The sequence below is a fragment of the Lipotes vexillifer genome, unplaced genomic scaffold (genome assembly GCF_000442215.2).
Source record: "Lipotes vexillifer unplaced genomic scaffold, Lipotes_vexillifer_v1.1 scaffold410, whole genome shotgun sequence".
Taxonomy (NCBI): Eukaryota; Metazoa; Chordata; class Mammalia; order Artiodactyla; family Lipotidae; genus Lipotes; species Lipotes vexillifer.
In genome coordinates this window covers 596408-603459 of record NW_006794028.1, presented here as the reverse complement: position 1 = coordinate 603459, position 7052 = coordinate 596408, and positions in this window count along the sequence as shown.

Here is a 7052-nt window from a genome sequence, read left to right as displayed (position 1 = left end):
AGGATATTGTTTTTTTAAAAGGGTCTTATGCTCCTTAAAAACAATTTTAAAAGCAGAGTCAATATAAATGTACCCCAAGATCAGCCTAAGGTAAATAACCCCTTTGGGATATCTCGTTTTATTTTCACTGAGCCCTACTCCACCTCAGCAAACTGGGAGAAACAGCAGTAATATCAATACCTTTCCTTATATATCACCTTATGCTTTTCAAAAAAGTTTCAAAAACATTCCAGTATTTATTGGAATGAATGTACTTAGATAATCCCAAATCCTAAAGTCAAGAAAATGTAACAGTTGGATTAAAATGACAGAATTTGTCCATTTTTCCGTTCAAACGACTATTTGAGTCAAGTAGAGGAGGACACACAAAAGCTGCCCTGCTGGGAAATAGTTCAGAACTCATCCTACAATCCCCAAAGCCAATGAGGCCAGGAGGTCATGAGTGTGGGATCAGCGTGAGACACTCCCCTTCGCTCCGCCCCCACCAGCTGCGGGCCTCCCAGCTGCCGGATTGACTAAATGGCAACACCACGGCCAGGAAATTAACACAGAGTGTCTAGAGATGGACTAGTCTCTCTCTTCCTAGATGAAGAGCAGCACATTTTATATACAAGTGTGGAAATCAATACTTGCCTAAAATTGTCTTCAAAATTGTTATACCCAGCAGTAAACATTGCAATCGATAAATTCTAAATTAAAGGATTCCTTCTTTCTTCCTCCACTCACCTACCTATCTATCCATCCATCCTATATTCACTGGGTACCTACTAGGTGCTGCTTACTTCTTGATAATGTTGGTGTATCCCAATTGCCATTCTGATGAAAACAGCATGCAGAAACTTCAAAAAATTAATTCTCTTTTTTCCCCTGGACCATGGCTTCTCAAGGGTATGGACAACAATCTACACATTTTTTTTTAATCTAAAGAGCCACCACGGTATGCGGCAATGTGATTTGTGCATTTCAATAAACTTCTGAACTGAGATGAACTTCCGGAACTCTTGGTTGGTTTTGAAAGACATAAAATAAAAAAAAATTTTAAAAAACGGGGTTAATCCACACACGGGATTGCTCAACCTAAAATATAATAAAATATAATAAATCGTTTAATTCAACTCAGAGTGGAATAAACCATGAATGTGCTACATACATGAGGGGAAAGGCGATAAACCAGAGAGCTTCCTTGGGCTGAAGGGGTTTACACTGGAGTTGGGAAGGCAGGTTAAATACACAACGAACTGTACCAGAAGTGGGAAAAGAGTAGATGATCCCAGAGGACCAGAGAAGGCTGGGAAGTATTACTGGCAAGATGTGTAGAGACTGGGGGCAAGGAGGACAGATTCCATCATGTTCTTGGTGGACAGAATAAAGTGTGCAGGAAAAGGGCCAGAGTACCCATTTTAGGGATTTAGTGGCCTGTTTACGGAAGGCCTGGAAAGGAATGCTAAGAATTTGCTTGCAGGAACATACTGAGTCTTTGCACGGGGGAACAGGGACCTAATCAGATCTCTGCTTTAGGAAGATTAGCCTGGCAGCAGCGTGCAGGCCTGACCGGCAGGAGGTACTGATCAGAGGAATACTGACACAATTGTCGGGACTGGGAAGACACAGGAAGGACGGAGATGCCTTTGGAAGAAGCGTCCTAACGGTGGCTGCGAAAATCTGAGGGTTGGTTGCCTTAAATCACCCGGAAAGAGTACCAGGCTTCATTACATCTCCCCTTTCGACTGGATGGTCCTTGTGGACAACCTGATACATCTTTAAACAAACACCCTGCTGGGTACCCCACAGTGCCGTGCATACAGTAGGTGCCAAATAAATGTTCCTGGACGGATAAATACAACGGAATGAATAAATGGATAAATTAGTGTCTCTTCTACGAGAGAATTCTGTAACCAGAGGAAAACAAAAGCACTGATAAGAGTCAGATCTACTATTTGAATTGAACGCAGATTATCTATACCCAAGGTCAGCTGTCTCACATTTCACTATGCCAGGCTCGCGGCTATAATGAAAGCATCAAGGAAATATTAATAAATTGTACGGAGTTGAGACCTTACAACTTCTCATCACCAGAAAAAAAAAAACAACAACAACTTTGTAACTTTCTAAGGTGAGGAATGTTAACTAGACTTACTGTGATGATCATTGCACAATGTATACAAATACAGAATCATTATGTCCTGCACCTGAAACTAATATAATGTTAGTGTCAATTACACCCTAATTAAAAAAAAGAATTGTACTGAGATACACAAACTTTTTTTCAGCAGAGGATCTGTAATCACAAAACAGCTTTCAGAAGTCTATGTTTCCAGTGTATGAGAAACAGAGCCCCCATTTATCTCTCTCTTTACTTTTTTCCTTATTCCACCGCTGTGAAATTGTCCTCCTTTGCCTATCAGTATTTTAGTAAGATGAGATATGCTTTCATTTATAAATGCAAAACACATACATTCTCCTGCGTCAAAAATAGAGCCTAGGGCTTCCCTGGTGGCGCAGTGGTTGAGAGTCCACCTGCCGATGCAGGGGACGCGGGTTCGAGCCCTGGTCCAGGAAGATCCCACATGCCGCGGAGCAACTAAGCCCGTGCGCCACAACTACTGAGCCCGCGCGCCTAGAGCCCGTGCTCCGGAACAAGAGAAGCCACCGCAACGAAGAGTAACCCCTGCTCCCGCAAATAGAGAAAGCCCACTCACAGCAATGAAGACCCAATGCAGCCAAAGATAAATAAATGAAAAAGATTTAAAACAAACAAACAAAAGAATCTAGGGCTATTTATTTCAATTACCTCATTTGAGATCAGGCCCCCTACACCTATGGTTACCATTATAAGGACCAAATATATATTTCTCAGCAGCTGCACTTGGTAAATGCACTTGTCCGTGCCTCACCGGCCAGAACTCAACAGATTTGACCACCTGATCGTTTGAAGCTTCTTCCAGCAATAAACTGTGACTCTGTTTTATAACACCCGAAGACCAAGAAGCAACCCTAGTGATCTCAGGAAGCCTATCTCTACCATCCACTTCTGAGCCATGACAGGAGGCAAGTGGCCAAAAGGAAGGAGGGCCGGATAAAAGGAAGCAGACAGAAAACCGATGGTCATGTCAGCAGCTAAGCACACCACGTGGGCCCCGGACTGCCTTCCAAAGCCAGATGGAAATACCATGTCACTCACTGGTCAGCCACAGTTCTCTTCTCCCGCTACCACTTGGTATGAAAAGATGGGGAGCTGATGGTGAAGTCTGTGCTCAAAGAAGCAGCTGGTAAACTGATTTCAAGAGAAAATGGATTCGGAATGGTCAAAGCATCTGTGGCAAGTATTGTTTAAATTGCATGATTGTTGCACGAAAGATACTTGCTAAGGAATTTTCACCACAGTCATTAAAATCGAGAACAAGAGAAGATTCCCAAGGGCTAAAAGGCTTACATTACTAAATAGTGCTGGCTGGAAAGGGGCACAGCTATGCCAGAGGGGACCCGCCCCAGCCCCAGGGTGGCTGCCCAGGGCATCTCTGGAAGCACTGCTCTCTGCTGGCTTTGCATGAGAACCCGGCATATAAACCGAATTAGTATCATCATTGTCAAAAAGATTATTCTAATTCTGGTCTAATGATCCTAATCTAAAAATTTTATACTCAGAACTTTGTTCTGTGCTGGTCTTTAGATCTTATTATTTAAAGGTCACCCCTGTATCCTCTCTTCACTCTGAAGATCTTTCATCAAACTCTGACCAAAATCACAATAAAATTCAAACATGAACAATTTAATCGCTAATTCTTCTTCAACCACAATTTTAAGAATTTTTTTTAAAAGGAAAAGTTTTAATGAACATAATAAATGTGGGCTTTTTTCCCCTAATGTTTGAGCAATGAGCTACTGTTATTTTTGTCATCTGATGAAACAATAATAGTTTGCATGCAGGTTTTTGGAAGTAGATATAAATTGATGAACATGGCACAGAAATGGCTTACAAGAAAAGAGACACCAAACTATTGGTCTGCACTGCTGGGATTACGGTGGTTTTCAGTGTTCTTTTTCTTGTTTGTAGTTTTCTGCGCTTCCTGTGACGAGCACCCCACTACTTTTGGAAAAAGAAAAAAGAATAAAAGAGGAAAAGAAGAATAAGGGAAACAGTTGAATTAGGGATTGTTTCGGCAACACAGAAACCTGGCACTCACTCTCCCTCAGGTGCACAGACTTTGCCTGACGGTCCATTTCTGGGGGCACCTCAGGTGAACAGTGAGGTCCTTGCAGAAATGTCCTGGGTCCCAGCCCTGCCAGGTAACCATGACACCAAAAGCTTCAGTCCCAGTTTACCCCTCTTGTACCATCCTAAGGGTCCTGGCAAATTTATGTTAAAATAAAATATTCATGCAGACTCTATTTAGTTTTGAGATCTCTGATGAGTTCTTTCTTTTTCCTTTCTCTCAAAGTGTTTATTCAATACTCTATTATTTAAGGGGATTTCTGATGAGTTCTTGTGATATGTTCTTTGAAGGTTTTAGTATGTTTTTTCTCTGCAAATTTTCACTGCTTATTTTTACAAGAAGACAGCTTAAAATGGGATTTCTCTTTACATAGGGATGAAAACAATTAAGATTATTTCAAAGTCTCTTCTGCCAGGGCTAACAATTCACTCATATTTTGGAGTCTATAAATATGCAGGGTATATTATTATCAACTGTTCTAACACAGGTCAGCTCTGAACTACAGTTCGTCTGCATAACGTCAGTTTGGCCAGTGGTTGAGAACACAGCTGTGAGAGGCACCCACACCAGGGTTCTAATCCTAGCTGTACCCTCAACAGCCACGTGACCTTTGGAAAGAAGCAGGGTGACGCTGCATCTCAGCTTTGTACGGGGAGAGAATTATAAGTATCTACCTTACAACAGTCTGGGGCGGATTTCATCAGGGCAATTCCTGATAGACTGCCTGGCATATACCACAAAGTGGTAAAAAAAAAAATTGCAGGTGTTCTTATCCCTCTGGGTAGCAGTGATGTCATATTCGAGCAGTGACTCGCATGCTTCAAGGAGCTCTCAGATCTTTTACCTCATTTGAGTCTCAGGCAGCTCTATCAGCCCAAAACGTTACTGTCCCCGTTTTATCTTTTTCGTAAACAGATGAGGAAACTGAGGCTCAAGGTCACAGAGCTTAGAAAGCAGCTCCAGGCCTCTTTTTGCTCAGTGCCAGGTTTCGACTGACCCTCAAAAGACTTCATGTGCCGTGCCTGAACTTAATAAGATTAAATTTCCTTTAAAAAAAAAACTCCGCTATTCATACTTTAATCAAATCAAACTGGTTTTTCTACGCCACTCCAAATTAATTAGGTCTTGCTTAGTGGAAAGAGCAACTGAGGTTATTATTTAGAGCTTACTGTGTATCTCAGCTCTGGGCTGGGGGTTCACATCCACGGCCACATGTTTTGTTTTCTGTTTTTTGGTTTTTTTTGCGGTACGCGGGCCTCTCACCGTTGTGGCCTCTCCCGTTGCGGAGCACAGGCTCCGGACGCGCAGGCTCAGCGGCCATGGCTCCCGGGCCCAGCCGCTCCGCGGCATGTGGGATCTTCCCGGACCGGGGCACGAACCCGCGTCCCCTGCATCGGCAGGCGGACTCTCAACCACTGCGCCACCAGGGAAGCCCCCCGGCCACATTTAAACCCATAGGGACCCTATGACGTAGCACTGTCATTGTCCCCACCTCGTAAATGGGGCAACTGAGGCACAACTAAGTCCAGGATTGAGATGCAGGCTGACTGCCTCATACCCCAGCTCTTAAGACTCTGGTATTGTACAGAGCGCATTTGCCCAACTGACCATACGTTTTGCAAAGTGCGTTCACACACAGCAAGTCTATGGGAGCTGATTAGGGTGGGTGGGAATGGAGGAGGGGATGGGTTAGCAGTGTTCTCTTCTACATTCGAAGAGATCGAGGCTCAGAGATGTTAAAGGACTTGTCAAAGTTGCCCGGCCCTCTTCTGACGCAGCAAGGACACATACTCCCGGACTCCAAACCTCACTCTCTTCCCAAAGTCTCAAGTTCCTTTGCATGTATTTTAAAAGTGAGGATGGTAGGAGACGTCCTGCCGTTCCTGAAAGGCAACTGTGCACTTAACGGCCTAAGCGTCAACCCTGAGTGTTGACAGCGTGACCCGTACTCGGGGCGGTGGAAGCGGCGGGATCGCTCCGAGCCGGGCGTGGGCGTCACTACTGCCAAGGAAACGCGAGGTGAAAACTGCTCGCCGAGCAGCCACTTGGGGCGGTGCCAGCACCAAGTTCCTCAACCCACCCCAACCTCCAGGTCCCCGATGGGGTGGAAGCCGAGACTCGGCCCGGGGTCGGGACGCGGTCTCGGCACCGGGCGGCCGGGCGTCTCCTGTCCCGCGGGTGCGCGGGTGAGGGCGCACGGCGAGCCGAGGTTCGGACGGCGCAGTCCCCGGGCGCATCCAAAGCCGAGCGCGCCCCGGCCGCCTTCCTCGGCCACCGGGACCCGCCCGGGCGGGTCCGACCGGCGCTGCTGCCAAAACTGCGGCTCCCGGGATCTCAGCACGGTCTTCGGGGAGGACCCGGCGCGACATGGACCCCAGCGCGGCGCGCCACGCGCCCTGCCTCAGTTTCCCTCACCTCGCAAGAATGCATAAACCCAAGATGTTAACAGCGGCGCAGCCCGGACCTGCACGATTTCCAGACGTTAGAGCGCACACTCCCCGCCGGACCCCCGCCCCGACCCGCTGGGCCGCCGTGACAGCACCCCTACCTGCGCGGTGGTCCCCGCCGCCACCGGCCGGGGCGCCCTGGGGACCCCCCCCCAGCATGCGCCCCGCCGGTTCCTCACGCTCCGCCTCCTCCGCCTCCAGCTCCGCGGCGGCCGGCGGGCTCCGTGCGCCCCGAGGCCCGCGGCGGGGGAAGCGAGCGGCCGTGCCGGACGGGAAGTGGGGAGGGGGCTGGCGAGGAAGGGGAGGCTCCTTCCTCCTCCCGGGCCGCGCGGGCGGTTTCCTCCCCAGCCTCGGCTCCGGCAAGCGTGCGCGCGCGCGCGCGCGCACACAC